The sequence below is a fragment of the Pongo pygmaeus genome, chromosome 4, assembly GCF_028885625.2.
Source record: "Pongo pygmaeus isolate AG05252 chromosome 4, NHGRI_mPonPyg2-v2.0_pri, whole genome shotgun sequence".
In the NCBI taxonomy this organism is placed as follows: Eukaryota; Metazoa; Chordata; class Mammalia; order Primates; family Hominidae; genus Pongo; species Pongo pygmaeus.
In genome coordinates this window covers 161,308,503-161,326,111 of record NC_072377.2, presented here as the reverse complement: position 1 = coordinate 161,326,111, position 17,609 = coordinate 161,308,503, and the positions used below count along the sequence as shown (strand labels likewise).

General features: G+C 38.1%; 1 protein-coding gene across 11 annotated transcripts in view; it reads right to left on the bottom strand.

Annotated features, from left to right (window-relative positions):
- SGCD (sarcoglycan delta) overlaps window positions 1-17,609 on the bottom strand; it is a 1,056,619-nt gene that overhangs the window by 260,729 nt on the left and 778,281 nt on the right. The window lies entirely within an intron of this gene.

Below are 17,609 nucleotides of genomic sequence, written 5' to 3'. Positions count from 1 at the left end.
AAAATTTCAAAACACCTCAGGCTGTCAAAAACGTAAAGTTATTGCCTTTTTTTTTTATTTTTGAAGGTGTGGAATGAGGACGGGTATTCAAAGAACATGTAAGATATTAGGAGGTAATGTTTAATGCAGTTATGGATATTATCTTTTTCACTCTTTCTGAGAAAATTCTATTCCAAGCAATTTGTAATGCCCCCTAGTCATCCACATACACAGATTGGGGCGGGGGCAATTTTGCTAGGCAGCACAGAAAGAATGGAGGGAGAAGGTAAGTAGGAGGAGAGAAAATGATAATTCTGCAGGAAAACTGAAAGATCCTATTTCCAAAACTCTACAGAGATTTCAAGCTGGCAGTCTGTTGGTTAAATCCAGACTTTGGACATGTGTGTTTGAGTCACAAAACATTTAAAGAGTCAAGTTAGTTGCTAATATTTTTAAAAAATATTTTGTTATGGAAATAATATATGCAAAAGTAGAAAGAACAGATAGCAAACACATATGTACCTATCACTCATCTTCAGCAATTATCAATTTATGGCTATTATTATCTATTACCGCCACATACACTCCCCTTCTTTGTTTAAATATAACCATAATCCCATCACCACACACAAAATCCAGAAGTAACAATCATTCCTTAATATCAAATACCCATTGTCAATGTTCAAATTTCACTAATATGTTTTTTTCTCTCTATAATTTGCTTATTTGAATTAAGTTCCTTACAGCAATTGTTTGCTACATAAAATACTAGGCCAGTTCCTAAAATTTCCAGTCAGTCATTTTCTGTCTCATATATCCACACACATACAAATATATACACATATACTTTATTTGATAAATGTCATTTTAAAGATAGAATTTCCCAGAGTTTAGATTTTGCTGAACATTCCCATAATTTCATATAATGTGTTCCTCTATTCATTATGTTTCCTGTAAATTGGTAGTTACATCAAGAGGCTTGATCAGATTCAGGTGCAATTTTCTAGAAAGAATATATCCTAGGAAATGGGGTATATTAGTTTTCTATTGTTACAGTAACAAATAACACAAATTAGTGGTTTAAAACAACATAAATTTACATTTAAAACAACACAAATCTTACAGTTCTGTGTGTTAGAAGTCTGACCAGGACACAATAGGCTAAAATCAAGGTGTCAAAGGGGCTATGTCCCTTTCTGGAGGCTCTAAATGGAGAATCAATTTCCTTGATCTTTCTGGCTCCCGGGCTCATGGCCTCACTTCCATCTTCAAAGTCAGCAGTGGCTGATTGAGTTTTTCTCATGTAAAACCACTCTTGACACTGAATCTTCTGCATCCTTCTTCCATTCTCAAGGACCCTTGCGATTTCACTGGGCACGTCTGGATAACCCAGGATAATCTCCCCATTTTAAGATCACCTGATCAGTAATTGTAATTCTATCTGCAATCTCAATTCCCCTTTTCCATGTAATATAATACATTCATGGGTTCTGAGATTATACATGAACATCTTTGAGGTGGAGTGAGGGGCATTTTTTTACTTACTTCATGGGATATTCTTCTATCGGTAGGCACATAACAATTTTTGCCATGAGGTTATCAGCCAATGTAGTCTTCGCCTAGAGGACCCATGATTTCACTAGAGGCTTCAAACTGGTTATATCCTAATTCTATTATTCTTAATTTACTAGCTGGGAATGCTAGCCCGAGAAAGTTCATCTCATCAACTATTTGCTAACTCTAAATTTTAGTTTATAGAGGAATTGACAGAGTTGGATTTTCCCTCCTTTATGTTGATATTTAAAATACTGAATTGGCTATCTAACATCTTCCACCTAGTATCTTCCAAACCAATGAGGTTTTTACTTTTTAACTACGACTATAAACATTTTCATTTGTTTCATTCTAGCCCAATTATTATCCCTATAACTTTCTAATTTCTCTACTTCAGTCAAGGGTTTTTTTCCAGTTGACTGCTGCACCTTTTTAATATAGCCACGTAGTCTTCGGTGGCCCTCTTGCTTCTGTATGAGATGTTACAGGGTGATCCTACAGTCCTTCCCCAGGACTGCAATCAGCCATTTTTAGTAAGAAGCTCTGGTTCTTTTCAGTGGGAAATGGTATTTAGAAACCACAACTGGGAGCTTTGGATACTGACTGTTACTGGATGAGCCTTTGTTTCTGCGGACAGAACTGGAAAATAAGGGGTGTGTGTGTGTGTCTGCGTGTGTGTGTGTGTTTAGTAAAAATAACATGATTTAACATGAAACTTTAACTCAAATTCAGGACTCGAAGATTTCCATTTTATCTCATGGATTTTATAATGTTACTACTTTTCTTTCATACCAAAAATCCCTTTTCTGAATAATACCAACATGATTATTCATTTAACTCACAACACACACAGAAGAGTTTCAGAACACCAATGTCGCTATTGTACTAACATTATGGTTAATAAAAAACAATGTAAAATTTGTCAGTTTTTAAAAATCTTTAAAGTATATTCTACTAGGAAAATACAGTCAAACTGTGGAATTTCAAAGTCACTTGAAATAATTCCTTTCCGTGGGGTTATGCTGTTAACATGATACCCAGTGACGATGAATTGTTTCAATTTTTCTTCTCATTTTTTCATGACTGTTTTTTTAAAGTCCAATTTTGTTTTATGTAAACTATGTATGTGGCACCAAAGTCAAATCTACAAAATAACAAATATTCAAAGAAGTCAAATTTCTATTTTCATCGCTCCACTGTGTTTTTTCTCCTCCCAGGGGTGTGTGTGTTTGTGTGTGTGTTTGGTGTATATACACACATACTATGAACACGCTTTGTTATTTCTTATGTATTCCTCTGTTTTCTAATAACATTTAAAAAGCAAAATATATGAATGAAAAATACAGGTTTCTAGTTTCTCCAGTGAAACAGGAATGGCCATGCTGGGCCTGCTGTTACGTTGCCAGCATCCACTGAGGTGAGCAGCAGCCACCTCTGCCTGGACATACCATACAGTCTCTAGTTTGCACAGTCTCCACCCAACCTACCTCACTATGTTATCTATGTTATTTCAGCCTCCTGCAACTTCTTCTGTCTGCCATTGCCATTGTGCTGTATACCTCAACACGTTCAGTATGGATGCCACACAGGGGGTTGAAGGACCAAGTGGAAAATGGGTACTTTTCCCCATCCTGTCTTCATAAATGCACTTCAGCCTGTGGATCAGAACAGATCCTGCAGGTCAAAATTGTTCCTCCATGCCATCTGTGTATTTCTATTCTGGCACTCATGGAGACAGCTCTGCCAAGAGAACCCGACTGGGCAATCAAATCCAGTGTGAGAGGCAACAGGCTGGGGGACACGGCATGTGTCTCACCTGCAGCAGGTGGAACCTGCAACAAAGGGAAAGACGGCAATGCGGATGTCCAAAGGCACCTCGAACCCTCCCAAAATAGACAGATGGATTAGCTCTTGTTTTGCATTATTAGTCATCATTTCTGATCGCTGGAGAGGCAAACCTTTTCACAGAAACACATATTAAACCTGACTTCGATAAACTGACTACGCTGCTTCATCTGTCTGCATGCTATGTTGACATTTTTCCCCATTGAGGTCAGAAGACATTGATATGTTTACACACATATGATTACATGCATGATATGATTACTAAACAAACAAGAACTCCTAAACATTCTTAAATAAAAGATTATATTTGGGGTATTATAGCAAGTCTATTCCAAACAACTCCTTCTTTTCTTACACTACATACATATATCCCCTTTCCTTAACATTTATTGATGACTGACTTACTATACTCTGTGCTTTTCATGATTTACCTCAGTTCCTTCATTGTTACTGAAAATTATTATGTTACTTCTTGGATTTCATCACAAGGAAATAACTGTGTAAATGTGAAAGTATTTAGCTTTAGAGTTGTTCGTCACCATGTCAATTAATAAGAGAAAAAATAAAAACTATGTAAAGTTGCATGTTATAATAATTGAACACACTATAAGGGACTATGATGTAGTTCTTGCAGAGGAATATGTAAGAGTGCAGGCAAATATTCATGATGCATTATTGCCTGAAACAATCAGTTGAGGAAATATATAATGAGCCCACTGAAAAATAACTGTTTAATATATATACACATTGATATATTATACATATAAATATATATATATACACATTGATATATTTTATATATAAATATATATATATATATACACACACACACCCACATATACTCATGTACATATAACAAAAAATTCTCAAGGAAATTTTATTGGAGAAAAATTCTAGGGGAAAATACACTCAAATGTTAATATTTAATAACTTTGTATGTCTGAATTATGAGTGCTTTCTACTTTCCTCTTTTTGCTTATCTGTACTTTATAATTTTTTTTTTTTTTTGAGACAGAGCTTTTTTGCTCTTGTCGCCCAGGCTGGAGTGCAATGGCGTGATCTCGGTTCACTGCAACGGTGTGATCTCGGCTCACTGCAACCTCCGCCTTCCAGGTTCAAGCGATTCTGCTGCCTCAGCCTCCTGAGTAGCTGAGATTACAGGTGCCCACCACCATGCCTGGCTAATTTTTGCATTCTTAGTAGCGATGGGGTTTCACCATGTTGGCCAGGCTGGTCTCAAACTCATGATCTCAGGTGATCCACCCGCCTCAGCCTCCCAAAGTGCTGGAATTACAGGCATGAGCCACCATGCCTGGCCTGTATGTTCTCATTTTCTAAAATCGTCTAAAAACACCAATAGTAATTAAAAAAAAACTCTTAAGTAACAAAAAATGAAGTTTTCTTTGGTGATTTATTTTAAAAATCAACACTTACCTAGAATGTACACTATACCTCATGTACTAAGTGCTATATATAAATTATCCCATGTCATCTATTCAATGTTCTTATGAGATAGTTATTATTTTCCTTCTTTTACAAGTGAGAAAATTTGTTAGTAAGTAACTTGCTCAAAATTATACAGCTAGCTAATGACAGAACTAGGAATTTGAACTCAACTCTTTCCAATTCAGACTTTATATTCGTAGTCATTAGGATAATAGCTAAGGGTAACCCAATCCTCAATATACACAAAAGTAATACCCTTATGGTTACTGCTGGGTTTCTTATTAATGTCACTTTGATTTTAGCTTACTGGGCAACTGCAGCCAGTGATATTAATAGATAGAACCATCCTTAATACTAAGCCTAACACCATTCACTTTTATGATAGATACTTTTATTACACCTTCCCAGAGTCTAGGGGATCCTAACTACAACCCAACATTCACCCACCCCCAGACATAACCAAAAGGAATCTTCTGCTATTTTTGGAGAGCCCACTGTGTGTATAATCATGTGCTGTGTGCCATGACGAGTTACAAAAAGAGAAGGCCCCTCCAAATCCCATCCTGTAAGACCGTTTATAACAGAGGAGGTACCCAGCCAAATAAAAACAGTGAAGGAGGTACAGAAATGACCACAGTTCAAGAAATATAAATCTAATCTGAGCCAAGTAACTCTTGCAATAAGTAATTTAATCTTTCCTCACATACATCTCATGGCAGCTAACTCACCCCAAACATGCCAAATCCCTATCATTTTTCCACTTACAGGATTTCCTATTCTTGCTTATGATCAGTTCCACTTTTCTAGCCTACTTCCCTGTCTCTAGGTCTGCCTAATGGTATTTGGTGGGAAAGGTCTATCAAATAGTGTGAATTTTTGTTACTGGCCTCTATTTCCAAAATATAGCACAAAACTGATTAGAGTAGCCAACTAAATAATATGTTCCCACATTTATAGTCTCCTTTCTAGCTTTGGAACAATGAGGCTGGATTGGAAACCCATCAAAGTACCCTGATATGAGCTTTACTAAAAAACATTTCATCTTTTACTGCATAAGAAGTTTTGGGTATTATTAAGATTGGAGTTTGAGGTCAATTATGAATTACAACTTCTCTCCCAATAAGATGTAAAAGAGGTATTTAGAAGATTGAGAATTGGACCAGGCCTGATGGTTCATGCTTGTAATTACAGCAATTTGGGAGGCTGAGGCAGGAAGATTTCTTGAGGCCAGGAGTTTAAGAGCAAACTGGGCAGCATAGCAAGATACCATCTCTAAAAAATAAAAATAAAAATAAAAATTAGTTGGTTATGTTAGCATATGCCTGTAGTCCCAGCTACTCCGGAGGCTGTGGCAGGAAGATCACTTGAGCTCAGGAATGGGAGCTATGATTACGTCAATGCACTCCAGCCTGGGCAACAGCAAAATCCTCTCTCCAAAAAATTAAAGAGGGAGGGCTGGGCACGGTGGCTCACGTCTGTAATCCCAGCACTTTGGGAGGCTGAGGGCGGATCACGAGGTCAGGAGATCGAGACTATCCTGGCTAACACGATGAAACCCTGTCTCTACTAAAAATACAAAAAGTTAGCCAGGGGTGGTGGTGGGTGCCTGTAGTCCCAGCTACTCGGGAGGCTGAGGCAGGAGAATGGCGTGAACACAGGAGGCAGAGTTTGCAGTGAGCCAATATTGAGCCAATATTGTGCCACTGCACTCCAGCCTGGGTGACAGAGCAAGACTCCGTCCCAAAAAACAAACCAATAAAAAAAAAAAAAGAGAAAGAATATCATTTCTAGAATAATTAGAAACAGTAATTAGAAAAACAGACAATATTTTACTTTCCTCTTTAAATGGTGAAACTAATTTTCTTTAAGGCAAGCATGAAAATTATAGTAGCCCATTAGGGGGATAGCAGGTCTTGACTGAATGATGATCCTGAAGTCTGTAAAGTACATCTGAGACAGAAGGAGGAGGCCAGGCTCCCACTGTAATCCCAGTGAAGACAAGAATTCGGAAAGCCCTCCTCATTGCAGGATCACCAGTGACTATTCCCATACCAGGTGCGGTACTCAACTCAGAATAGGAGTTTTCAAAAACACAAGAGCAAATCCTATTATCTTCTCAGTCTAATTTAGAGTCTCCCCTAAGCCCTCAGTTAGAACTTTCAGAAAAGGCAGAGGCTAGGGGCCGGGGAAGAGGGCACATGTAGGTGGAATCTGGGGAATTACCCTCTGGGCTGGTCCAAGGACTATGGCATCTGCTCTTCATTCTTTATCTGGCCTAGATTGGTTAGTTGTTTTAATAGTTTTTTATAGAAGATGAGTATAGAATAAAGAGAATTCAGAGTAGCAGCGCAATAGACTGAAATATTGGTTCTTTCCATATAACTTGTTTCTTTCCTCTTATCTCCTGCCCCTGACTCCCTTTGTCACCATTTCAAACAGGTTCTTGGGCTTTGTCATTACTTAGCTTAGAGATTTTGAGAATGAAACAGCAGTAGCCTAACAGTAGTGGGGTTTCCTGTCTTTTGTAATCTCATTGAATCTCATTGAATGAACTGTGCTAGATGTGCTGGGAAAGGAGGCAAGAAGAGGAGGAGATATTCTCCCACTGGGATGGGTGGGGGGTGGTAGACAAAAGATCTGTGCCTCCCATGAATTCTAGAGACCATTTTCCTGCCAGTGTCCCGAGGAGGGGTTAAGGCTTCCAAAGGAAATGGCTATAGCACTCCAGCCTCACCAAAGTTTCCCTTCTCCAGGAGAGGCAGAACATTTGGACCTCCAGGGATCATGTAGGTGGTGCCACCGTTCTCTCAGCATGGCCAATGCAGGGCAGCGACTAGTGCTCCCGAGGCCTTCCCACTGGTGCAGGGTAAGATACCAGGATGTCTGCAAAACTCTGAGTGATGTGGACTTCCTATTGGGTCTTGTGGGATGGGGATGGAAATTGCTATTATGTTGATTTTAAGAAAGTGCTATTTTTCACATTCCACTGGACAATGCTGAAAAGGTATTTCTGATCTGTTCCAGGATCCGCCCCATGCCCAGGACTCCTAGGGATGTGTGCAGACTAAAGACTGATGAAAAACACCCAGAGTGCATATGTTTATTCAGAAAAAGGCAAACGTTGGTTGTTGTTAGATGAGTAGGTTGCAGCCCTATTGTGCAATTTTTGATATTTTGATAGGTGTATAAAACAGTTTTTCCCACTAATAAAATCTATTAACAGAAAAAAAGTGCTATTTTCTTGCTCCTTTGATATTCCCCCTGCATCAGCATCGGACGGGTTTTTAATTCTGTCAGCACATTTTCAGGCTTGAAAGAATGCCAAGACCTGTTTTAACAAACAAGTTTCAAGACGATCTCTTGCTGGAGCAGTTTTAATGGCAGGCATTACTTAGTTTGGATCCAAGAGTGAAACAATTATATACAGGTTGCAGTAGAATGTAATCTTCATGAGGGGTGGGATTTTTGACTGTTTTATTCACTGCTGTAGTCTCAGTTCCTAAAAAATGGCTTGGCAATTATTATGTGCTCAGAAAATATCTGTAGAGTGACAGAATTTATTCATTCCAAATAGTCGCATTTTGAAAGGTAGTGTGGTGAATGACAAAAATGTTAACATCTATACCTGTTCCTACATCAGATTCCAATTTATTAGAGTATGTATTTCCAACCAGGGGGATACAGCCCCCAGTGGACAAAAATTAATTATTGGGGGGTTGGAGGCATACAAAATTTTTACTCTTTTGATTTAGAAGGCATAAATATGTTTACATATAAAGTACATATGCAGTATATCTTTAATATTGACATTTCATGGGGTGACAAATAGGGAAAAATGTCTAAACATTCTCTGGGGGAGGGGAGGGTTAATTTTTTTCTTTTTAAGTTGAGAAATACTGTATTCGACTATTATAAAGTTTGAGACTGCTCTAGCTTTCTTCTCTTTATAAATGGTCACTTCTACCTTTGGAATACTGAAACATCTTCTTCGTAGCTCCTCAGACATTAACACTTAATAGAACGATAGTAACAAAAGAAAAGAACAAACTTCTTAATGTAATCTTTAGCACACTTCATGACTGCACCTGCTCACTTCTCCATCCTTGTCTCTTACCAGTCTCCCTTCACTCTGTCACAGAACATGCTCGCAATTTTTCCAAACCCCTTCCCTTTTTGAATCTTTGTAAATGTTTCATGCCCTTCCCTTGGCCAGCAATACTCTTCCCAATGCTTCTGCTCCTCTCTGCAGTCCTTTGGTTATGATTAGATATCCTTTCTGGATCATATGGGATTTTTCATATCATATCTTTCATCTCATATTTCTGCTCATATCTTATATCACATACATTGTAATTGTCCATTTATATCTATGTCCTCAGTCACTAAACTTCAAATTTCTTGAGATGAGAAATAAGGTGCTACTTATTATTTCATCTTGGGGGCTCACTACATTGCCTATACCTAAATATCTAATTGCAAGAGAAAAAAAGAAAATGGCTAAACTAGAGATTGTTCAGAAAGTGCTCATCCATGTGAATTTTAAAACATGAGTAACAAAAGCTACCATTTCCATATACATTAGACAAAGCACATGGTCTGCAATGTATTCATTAACCCTCATTGTAACTAAAAAGGGTTGGCACTATTAGCCCCATTTAACAGTAGAGAAAACAAATGCTTACAGAACCTGACAGTCTAACTCCAAAACAAAATTCCTTAACCATCACATGCCATGCTACATTGTTAAGCTTCTACTGTGTGCCCAGCCCTGCGCTAAACACTAGACGAAAAGGCAAGAAGAGTTGCAGATTGCATTCCTTCCTTCTGGGAGTTTCCAAAACACACACACACACACACACACACACACACACACACGTAGCACACATGATGGCAAGAACCTGGAAATATCATGCACTCTCATATACCACTAAGGGGAACATAAAATGTTGCAGTCACTTTAGAAAAGGGCCTGCCTGTTAAGAATTTAAACACAGAGTTACCATATGATCCAGCAATTCCACTCTGGGCTCTCTGCCCAATATAAATAAAAATGTATGTCCACACAAACACTTACATATAAATGTTCACAGCAATATAATTCATCAGAGCCAAAATGTGGAAACCACCTAAATGCCTATTAACTGATGAATGGATAAGTAAAATATTCTATATTCATGCAATGGAATACTATTTAGCAATCAAAAGAAATGAAATACAGGTACATGCTATAACATGGACAAACCTCAAAAATTATGATAACTGAAAGCAGACAGACATAAAAGACCACATATTGCGTGATCTCATTTATGTGTTGTCCAGAAAAGAAAATCTATAGAGACAGAAAGTAGATTAGTGGTTGTCTAGGGCTGAGAGTGGGAATGGGAGAAGACTATAAATGGATTCAAGGGATTTTACTGAGGTGACGGAAATGCTCTAAAATCAGATTGTGGTGGTAGCTGCATAAAAGCAAATTTACTAAAAATAACTCAGTTGCATACTTAAAATGAGTCAATCTTACAGCATACAAATATAACCCTAACGAGGTGTTTTGGTTTTTTTTTTTTTTGTAAGAGAAACATGACGTTCACAGAAAAAAAGCAATCCAGTTCAAGAGACATGCCATGATGTGCTTTGGAATTCCCTGAATCCATAAAGAGAACTGGTTTAGAGATATGTGCATGGGGAAAGAGGTAGTAGGTTAAAGAGGGTAAAACATGACTGTTATTTGTCCACACTTTGTGTGGGTTTACTAAAGGAACATGCTGGGCAACGTTCTGTTTCCATTAAAGTCCAACTTGATGAAGGGTGTCTAGAGTGAAGCAAACCAGAGCTGAATAAGACACAGAGAATGTTTTGTGATCAAGGCAATTAGACTGTGTGACAGGCTACTGAGGCAGCTACTGGCTTTCTTTTCTAGGGAGCATTATAAATGGTGACATCATCAGTCCTACATGATTAACCCAACAGCAAGGGAGAGGACCAGATGACCCCATCAGTGTCTGGGTCACAGCTGCTGATCCTTTTTCTCATTTGGCATGTAATCTCAACTTCGTTCATATTGTCTTTCTTTGGCCAATGATGTTAATATATAGTTTTCTTTCTTTTCCTTTTTACTCTCTAGTTACCATAATGCTAAAGCTCATATATTGGTTAGATCATTTTCTGTGTGCATGTGTGTGTGTGTGTGTGAGACAGAGAGAGAAAGCACGCGCACAAGTGAGCGAGCTAGAGAGCCTTATACATATGTAACTGTCAAATTGCTTTGCTGCCTCAGTGGATCAAAACTGTAATTTCTCATCTGTTTTATAAAATCTCATAAGGTTGCTTTTAATGATTTACAGATTCAAGGCCATTGTATTTGAACACTTTCCATATTTCATGGTTTCCAACAGTAATGTATAAACAGGAATTCTTTGCTCTACACTTTTTCTGGGTGTGAGTAAATCAAACAACGGGGATTACCCGTGCCTCAACACAGAGAGGGAATAAGTATAATTTTCTTTACTACTGAATTGCCTAGTTTCTACTTTTCCTTTAGAGCTTAGCTATCAATTTCTTTGGGAAGTCTTCCTTGATTCTCTTTAGAAACCATCTTTCCTCAATAACAGTAGAACACACACACACACACACACACACACACACACAGAGTGTGCAGGAGAGTGAGAAAGAAAACGAGGGACAGCATTTTGATATCCTGGCTAAGAATATAAGCTTTGGAACCAGACTGCAAGGGTTAGAGTGCTGCTTCAACCACTTCCTGGTACGCTTTCTAAGGCTCATGCTCTTCATATGAACATTTAGGTAGTCAAGACAATTCTAACTTCTAAATTGAGGATTAAATCAGACAATCCATGCTGATCAGTCAAAAGAGGTTAGGATATACTACGCTAACAGACAACATAAATCTCGGTGGCTTTGAAGAACAAACATTTGTTTTTCACTCAAGCTACATGCCCATGGAGGGTTAACAGGGTAGTCACTCAGGGATACAGATGACAAAGCAGTCACCATTTTAAGCACTTTGCTGCTCTTTATTTCTTTGGGCACGTGTAGGACTATATTTCCCTACATATGATTGGTTTGGCTAGTGAAAAACAAGCAATTCAGAGTCAACTCAGAGTTGATGCTTTAAGAACCACTGCATATTTGGCTATATTCTCCTATTATTTTTCTTTGTCTACACTGCAATCTTCCAGCAGGGAGGGGCAAGTATTACAGCTATCTGTTTTATCCCAATCTCATGTCATAATCCCCGACTCAGAGAAGACAGATAGTACATTTTGACTTACAGATGAAAAGTCTCTATTAGCCAAAAAGAATCACAATTACAGCTCCCACAAACAGTCGAGTCTGGCTTAAAAGTTAACAAACCCTAGATACTACTTACGCAGACCAGTACTCTGCCTGCTGGCCATCTAAGAAAACAGTTAGGTCAGCATGGGAATTGCTGTATACTTCTATACATTAAAGATCATCCTTAAGGGATGTTTCTGAGAAATTATAAGCACATTCCACGGAATTACAGGAAGAATATAGCACTTCTGTTCTCAACAGTTCCTCCGGCTGTCAGGTCAAACACAGACAAACCTATCTTATTTGAATCTGTTTCATCTCACCCATAATAGGTAGTTGGACAGAAGAAACATTAAGGTCATTTGTACTTGTAAAAGAATTCTATTCTATGATGCACAGGAATAAGATGCTACCTGGATAACAACTCATGTAGGTTGTTGTCAGGAACTGACGCCCACAACTCATACAGGCTATATTTAGGCCCTCTTGGGTGAATTGTAGTTTTGCTAAAGAAATTCTTGGAAAAATTCTTGCAAATCACTTTCAATGAGCACTTAGATTCAGAAAGGACTTAGGGATAAAAACCAACGCCAGCACATTGTTCTGAAACAGAAACTTGTAAGCAACCTTTAAAAAGAGACATTGGTGGGGAATTTATCGATGGTTTGACGGGAAGAAAATGAGAGATGGATAATAAAGCGCAAGTTGCTACATTCCCTGTCCTAGGTGAAAAATGTGAGCTTATAAATCCTGAGTTATTGTTGATAAAGGAGGAGACTCATTTATCTTAAGAAGACACATAAAAGAAAATAAATGAAATATGATTAGGCCTATGCCAAGTATTCAGATTAAATTCCTATCATCACAATCCCTGCTGCTGGGTGAGTGCTTCCCATCAGTAAAGTCTGATTAAGATGCTGGCCTGAGTGATATTAACAATACACACTGTGAAAATCCCTCCCAGAATAGATTCCTTCATGGGGTATATACCCCAAGGGAGCCACCTGTCCTGTCTTCTATTTTCATTTGGAAAAGTTGTCAGTTGTACATGACAGTGTATTTTATGAGACTTCAAGTCACAATTTCAAAGGGCCCAGTGCCGTTTTGATACTTGTGAGAAAGGTTTCCAGGGATAAGTTCAGAAATATGAAAGCTAGTATGCGTACACCTGGCACTAGCGCTGTCTTACCTATTAATTTGGCCGTCTCCACAAGTTATAATGTCCACATTGGCCTTCCAAAAGATGGCATCAGACACACTCCCAGTCTTTCAGATGTGTCACCAATTTATGCAATTATGTTTAGCCTTAACTGAAGAGAAGCAGTAGTGGTCCAGAGGAGACATCTATTGCTGTTCTCTTGCTTGCACTTGTAAGCTCTAATATCCTTCCCATATTTCATCCACGTGTTCTCAGAACAGAATGGCGGATACCACATGGGAAATCACTGCACCTGTGGAGATTCCTGATTGCTCAGTGAAGAAAGACATGACTTTCTCTCCTCCCCACTTTTCCCAGAGCATCACACAGGCAGAGCTATAAAGCGCCCTAAAGAAGAATGAGGCAGAGTAGGAAGAGAGAGGGTAGGATATACTTAAGACTGGAGGTCCAAGAAGTTGTCTCTAAGAATCCCAGATGAAGTGAAGAAGCCAGGCCTGGGAAGGTCTGAGTACACGGAGAATGAGTATGGTACATTTGAGGATCACCAAGAATGGTATCAGCCAATGTGATCAGAGTTGAATCACACCCCCTCCACACAAGGTAGGGAGGAATAGGAGATGAATTCAGAGAAGTGGGAAGGAAGAAGGATCAATAGAGCATCTTGAAGAAGATACCACGAGGAATTTGGATTTTTTATTATTTGTGTGACTAGACACCAATGGAATACGTTAAGCAGGAGAATGACGGGAGCTGATTTACATTTTATATTCTAAGACTTCCATGAAAGTTTGGAAACAAACTCTGATGAATTCATGCCTCAGAATAAATTCCAAAAATAACTTTCTAGTAAAGAACTGGCTTATAATAGATCCTGTGATTTTGTTAAACTTAAATAATTTTTTTGGGAATGTATTCCCTCCTTCCTCTACCTAGCAAAATCCATAGACACTATTGTTTAGACCATAGGTTTTGGAATCCAAAAGTTCAAACCATAGGTGTGAGTGTTAGAGCCCTCAAAAAAAAAAAAAAAAAATAGGAGAGGGATTAAAAAAAAGAGTTTTTTGAGTCCGGGTCCCATCACTTACTAGTCAAAGAATCTTTTCTGGGTCTTTCTTCATGTGTGAAAATGTACTCACAGTATCTCTCTTGGAAGGTTATTTGTATGCACGCACATTTGATTTGCTTCGTGTGGTGCCTGGAACACTGTAAATGTTCAACAGCAGCCCTATAGTGACTGCTGGCCCCATCCATCCTCCAGGTCCCAGCTCCCACATTTATTCCCTTCTTGCTTCCTCTTCAAACTACCTTCTCTGATTTCCCATGGCAGTGACACTCTGCCATGCCAATTTAGCACTTACTTGATTTGATATGCTCTGAGAGGCTTGTCTAAGAGGAAAAGAAAAGAGGACCCATAGTGGAGCTTCCAGTGTCAAGAGGATGTGGGATGAGGGCCGTGAGAGACAGGTATAAAGATGTGAAAGGGAGTGTGCCAGAAAATTTGTCTTAGACATTTCCTAGCAGAAGATGAATAAAATTAGAACTCACTCAATATTACAACCTACTGAAGAAAATGAAAGCAGAAGAGATTGTTTTAATTTGCCAAAATTGAGGCTGCTTTCTTCCCTGGGTAAAATAGTCGTTTAATAATTTTAACTGGAAATCAACAAATCATTAAATACTGAGAGACCAAAATTGGTTAAAAGGACTTAATTCGCTCCCTTTGCCCTTTTAACTACCATGCCAGGTATTACCCACAGCCTTCCTACCAGCCAATCCATCCTTTAAAAAGGGAATCATTAATAGTCCGAGAAGTTTCAGGGATCCAGAGTTGGGTTAATTCCCTCGGCAAGAAGGGCAGATAGCCTGGTAATAGTGAAGATTAAAAATCCATAGGGAACCCAACCATAACCATTTATTAAACCTTATTTGGGATAGTGGCTGTGATGGCTCATTTTACGTGTCAAGTTGATTAGGCAAAGGGGTGCCAAGAGATTTGGTTAAACATTATTCTGGGTTAGACAGGTAAAGTAAATTCAAGAGATCCATTGTACATAGTGACTATATTTAACAACAATTTATTGTATGGTCAACATTGCTAATAGATTTCAAGTGTTCTCACCCTGAAAACTAAGTATCTGAAGTAATAGATATGTTAAGTAGCTTGATTCAGCCATTCTCCAATGCATAAATATATCAAAACATCATGTTGTTTCAACCATTGTGGAAGACAGTGTGGCAATTCCTCAAGGATCTAGAACCAGAAATACCATTTGACCCAGCAATCTCATTACTGGGTATATACCCAAAGGATTATAAATCATTCTACTATAAAGACACATGCACATGTATATTTATTGCGGCACTGTTTACAATAGCAAAGACTTGGAATCAACCCAAATGCCCATCAATGATAGACTGGATAAAGAAAATGTGGCACATATACACCATGGAATACCATGCAGCCATAAAAAAGGATGAGTTCATGTCGTTTCCAGGGACACGGATGAAGCTGGAAACCATCCTTCCCAGCAAACTAACACAAGAACAGAAAACCAAACACCACATGTTCTCACTAATAAGTGGGAGTTGAACAATGAGAACACATGGACACAGGGAGGGGAACATCACACACCAGGGCCTGTCGGGTGGTGGGGGCTAGGATAGGTATAGCGTTAGGAGAAATACCTAATGTAGATGATGGGTTGATGGGTGCAGCAAACCATCATGGCACGTGTATACCTGTGTAACAAACCTGCATGTTCTGCACATGTATCCCAGAACTTAAAGTACAATAATTTAAAAAAAAATCATGTTGTACATAGTAAATATCTATACTATTTAATTTTGTCATTTAAAATAGGTAAATAAAGCTGACTGTCTTTGAGCAGGGGAGGATTTTTTCCTGCCTTGAGACTGGAATCGAAATATTGATTTTTGCCGGTCTTAGGCATTTGGACTTAGACTGGAACTACGCCATCAGCTCTCCTGAGTCTCCAGGTTGCGGATTGCAGATGTGGGATTTTGTCAGCCTCCCTAACCACATGAGCCAATTCCTTATGATAAAAATCCATACACACACATACACATATGTATTCTATGAATGATGTAACTCTGGAGAACTCCAACTAATAAAATACTAGAGAAGTTTATCCCCAGATGTAGTTTCTACAAAGAGATGTTTACCAAAATGCAAGTGAGAATGACTATGAATTAAAAGTAACTTTCAAAAAGGATTCATACATGTTACACAATCTCTATATCCATCACACACTCCTTAAAGACATGCAATCATTCTCTCTCTTTTTTAGAGGACATAAGACTTTTTTTAGGCTTTGTGGTAACAATAGCCATCATTGTCACAGACTGACAGTCACCTCTACTTCCAATGACAGGGAAACCCAATTATAGAACAGTATCAGGAGTTCTCAAGCAATAAGTTAAAAAAATTTTTAGGATCCCTCCCAGAATGGGATGCCAGGCTCAAGATGAAAATGTGGCTATATAAAAATGAGTTATGTCACAACCACAAAGAGCTCAGGGTAATCTTGATCTTGCTAGGAATGGGACTACCACAGGTACTGATAATATAACTGCTTAATGAAATGAAAACATGTTGGGCATAGTTTGGTAAGAATTTACAATTACTGCAGCCAATTAGAAATTAAAGTAGGGTGCTTCTTGTTAGTTTTGTAGTCTACATGCTTCTAGAAGAGTCTTAAAAGATTTACCTTTATTTTTATTTATGTTTATGTTTTTAAAAAATTTTCATTGATACACAATTGTACATATTTATGGAGTGCACATAATATTTTGAAAATCTGTTGGCTGCAAATATGCTGATCCATTTTGGGATTCTCTATTCTACTACACTGGTCTATGTGTCCATTTTTATAGGAATGTCATGCTATTTGGGTTATTACAGCTTTGTAGTATATTTTGAGATCAAGTAGTATGATGCCTCAAGCTTTGTTCTTTTTGCTCAGTATTTGTTTGGCTATTCAGAGTCTTTTGTGGTTACACACAAATTTTGAGAGATTGTTTTTTGTACTTTTGTGAAGAGTGTCATTGGTATTTTGATAGGGATTATATTAAATCTATAGATTACTTTGGGTAATATGGTCATTTTAACAATATTAATTCTTCCTGTCTATGATCAGGGATGATTTTCCATTTGCTTATTTTCTCTTCAATTTCTTTCATCAGTGTTTTATAGTTTTTCTTGCAGAGCTCTTTTACCTCCTTGGTTAAATTTGTTCCTGGGTATTTTATTTCATTTTTTATTGGTAGCAATTATAAATGGGACTGCTTTCTTTCTTTTTCAGCTAGTTTTTTA